General features: G+C 41.9%; 1 protein-coding gene across 1 annotated transcript in view; it reads right to left on the bottom strand.

The window, feature by feature from the left end:
• Window positions 1-3,766, bottom strand: part of LRRC8C (leucine rich repeat containing 8 VRAC subunit C) — an 89,956-nt gene that overhangs the window by 85,003 nt on the left and 1,187 nt on the right. The gene's annotated exons all lie outside the window — the stretch shown is intronic.

The raw sequence follows: 3,766 nt of genomic DNA, 5'->3' as shown, positions 1-3,766 counted from the left end.
TCTTCCGACCTACCCCTCTCCAGTATGGGCAGAGCTTGGGTTCTTCTGAGTTCTTAGAAGGGTTCTTTAAAGAACATATAGTTCTCCTGGATGCCTTTGACCCCAAATACTTCAGTCATCTGGAACACTTTCAGTTGTTTCTCTAAGCTTTACAACATTTTTCTTAAAATTGTTTTTTGAATTTTGCCAATTTCCTCTTTTCTTTTCTTAACTCTATTCATTTTCTAAATATTACCATGTTTTTACCAACTGCCACTCACAGACTATAGAATATTTTCAAAGGACACCCATCCAACACTAGAAAAGGATCCTAAATTCACTCCCAGAACTTGTGACAGTGTGTTACAGTTCTAAGTAAAGAGCCCAAGTTATTTTTTTGTTTCATGCCTGATATTGGAAATGAGTTCAGTTATTCTCTATCTTTTAATATGTTTAGGAAAATTTCAATATACCTGCCAAACTATCTACTTTAAGAAAAGCTCTGAAATTACCCCCTTGCCCTTCTGTGCCAGCGCTGGGAGCAAATGGGAGTATATTAATGTTCTAGATGTTCGAGGCCACACAGGAGAGGCAGAAAACAGGATAGTGCATTTGCCAAAAAATACAAATTCCATCCCATTGAAATATGGCTAGTAATGTTCTAAAAAATGTGCAGAGTGAGCAAAGGAAAAACTACATAAGGTAAGTAAATGTTTATAAGTCAAGATTACAAAAAAAGTATATGATACAAAAGTTAAACACGCTAAAAACCAGATAAGGTCTTTATACAAAAGAGTGAATCACTGACAACATCGACTAATCGCTATATGCACGGAAAATACACAGATGTAAAATAAAGCAGAAATTTCGATCCATGCTATAATACAGTAACCCCTACTATTTATTAAGCATCTACTAGGTGGACAGGAGCTGTCCTTCACATGCACTGTTACATTTAATCTACACAGTGATCCAGCTAGGTAGGCTTTATTAATAACCCCATTACACACAAAGAATCTGGGGCTCAGAGAAGCTCAGTAATGTGAGTTAGTTGGCACTTGTATTGTGCAATAGAGCCAGAATTTGTATCAGCTTTTCCTATCTTGAGGCCATGCCCTTTACCCCATGCCAGTCTAGAATGATTAACATTTTAAGAGAAATTAAGTGAATTCAAGGTGCATAGTGATGTCACCTCACATATTGGTTGCAATATGCTTTCATGAGTGTTCTGGGGCTAGAGATATAGCCAGCACTCCAGCGACTGAGTATAAAGTCTTTGGGAGTGTGTTGCAGCCCATGAGGCCATCATTATCATGTGGATGAGAATAGTTGGTGAGCAGGAGTGAAATGTTCATTAGGTTAAGCTCTAAATCAGTCATTTAATAGAAATCAGTGGCAAGAACAGGGATCTGGGAAACAGATGGCCCTGATTCCAAATTCGAATTCTGCTGTATACAAGTTACATGGAAACCCCTGGACAGGTGACTTAAACTTCCTTGATCTCCATTTCCTCATACAGTCATTACGGTAAGTTAACAAAAATTTATGTAGGAAAAAGAAAAAGAGGCAGTTTTGGGTAAAAAAGTAAATCATTAAGACTAGAGGCTTTGGATGTATGTATTCGTATAACAGATTTACTTTGCTGTACACCTGAAACTAACACAACATTGTAAATCAATTATACCCCAATAAAACTTTAAAAAAATATACTAGAGGCTTGGCTTCGTTCAAGCATTAACTTAGCTGTAGAGTCTTGGGTAAGTCACAAACTCTGAGCCTCTTTCTTCTGTGAAATGTGAATGGCCATCTACCTTAAGGGTTTGTTGTCAGATTCTGAGATAATGTGTCAGACACCTACAGCAACTAGACCGTATTATAGTGGTGCTCCATATTAAATTATTAACACAACACTTGGCAAAATAAGTGTGTGTTTCCACTCTATTTCTTTTTAAACTTGGGCTTTATTATAAAGTCATTGGTGACTACAACTTAAAAATACTACAGACTATTAAGAATCATTAAAAATTTGGTAAAAATTACATACCTTAGAAGTTAAAAATATTGCTAACTTTGTAGTTTTTTAAAAGATAAACTTCCTATAAGTGGAAAACTATTCATTCTTTTCTCTTACAGTTCCTCATACTTTTTACTTTCACTAAAAGCATTCCCTTCTAAAAACACACTTCATTAGGTAAGTGCCTAGTCAATCTGAGAAATAAGAGATTAGTACCATTAACAAAGGCTTTGATAATTTTATTAATAAGAAAGTTGTTAAACATGGTTGCTATCTCTGATATGGTTGTTGAGTTAGTGGGCCTTATCTGTGGTCAGTCTATTATGTGAACCATGAGAAACATCTATCCTTGGAAAGCTGCTCCCCACCTCTCCCTCAAAAGCAAACAAACACACTGACCTAAAGAGTATATAATCACTCGAAAGTAAAGCAAATCAGGGTCACATCCAGGGTCTTCCCTATTTATGCAAGTCACAAGAAATGCAAATATCACAGATAAGAGTTGTATACATCTAATCTGTTATCTATGTCCACACACCCAACACATGGTTTATGAATCTAAGCAAATTTTGTGAAGTTTGGCTTACCTTTGGGGCTTACATAAATCATTAAAAAATAGAGAGAAAAACACATAAAACTGATTGGCTCTGACGATTCTGCAGTATTGTGCCGAGAGGGTTAAGACCACTTGTCCTCATCTCTCATCTGGATGGCATTTTAATGACTTGTCCATGAAGAAACCTCAGGTATGCCTTAGGAAACCACTACATACCTGCCCGGAAATGTGACCGTTGGTTAAGGCTACATTTCTTACACTATCGATGGCTTGTAAGAAGCGTGTGACTAAAATAGGGCTGCCATTTCCTTTACCTATTCCTCCCCCATAAGGCTGCATGAAATAGTCATTCAAGTCTCCCTCTGCCCAACACCGGCACTCCCACACAGGTTGATCGGGTCTTACTTTTTACTTTAAGGTGGATGGGGACTTGAAAGTGTTTCCTAACTGGTTTGCTGGGAGTTTAAAATGCTTAAAAAGAATTCGAAAGTGAAGTCTGGCCCTAACCCTCTGAAATATCCGTCCTGGGATGTGGGCTAGGTGTCCGTGGCATTCAAAGCTAGGTACAGAGCGAGGTTTTGAAGGGACTGGATCTGATGTACCCCGGCAGGCGTGGGTGGGGGAGGGAAGAACTGGCGGAGGGAGAGAAGAAGGAATTAGGGTCTACAGAGCACATCCTAAGGTTGCTGAGTTGCTAACTCCATCCCTCACCATCTCGTCGTTGAGGACCAGCTGGAAAGGGAAAGACCGGCGAGCCTGGGTTTGGGTCGAAGGCAGCGGTCCCGGCCCCGACCGCCGGCCTAGACACCTGGCTTCTGGGGCCCGCGCGATCCGGCGAAACCCTCTCTCCCCTAAGGTCCTGCTGGGGAGCAGACATCACGCTCTCGTTCCCTTCGGAGACCTTCTAATTCCTCTCTCCGAAAGTGCTAACTTCAGGGGTTCGGGGGCGGCAAGGGAAGAGCAGACCAGAAGGGGCAGGCCCTGGGGTCTCAGGGGTTTTTAAGGTAGAACGACGATCGCTCCCAGCGTGGCCCCGTTTTCTCCTGGTCCCCCATCCCCATCCCCCCAAGTCCGCAGAACCTGCCGCGCTGCGCTTGGCGCCAGGCTGGGGTCTCTCGCCCGACGCTGGGGCTGGCGTGGGGAAGGGGCTGGCGGGTCCCCGAGCCCCAGCAGCTTATGGCTCCAGGGACCACACGCTGGGTAGGAGACTACAGTCT

The sequence above is a fragment of the Lipotes vexillifer genome, unplaced genomic scaffold (genome assembly GCF_000442215.2).
Source record: "Lipotes vexillifer unplaced genomic scaffold, Lipotes_vexillifer_v1.1 scaffold490, whole genome shotgun sequence".
NCBI classification, from domain to species: Eukaryota; Metazoa; Chordata; class Mammalia; order Artiodactyla; family Lipotidae; genus Lipotes; species Lipotes vexillifer.
The sequence above is the reverse complement of the archived record's forward strand: the minus strand, read 5'-3'. Positions and strand labels throughout refer to the sequence as shown.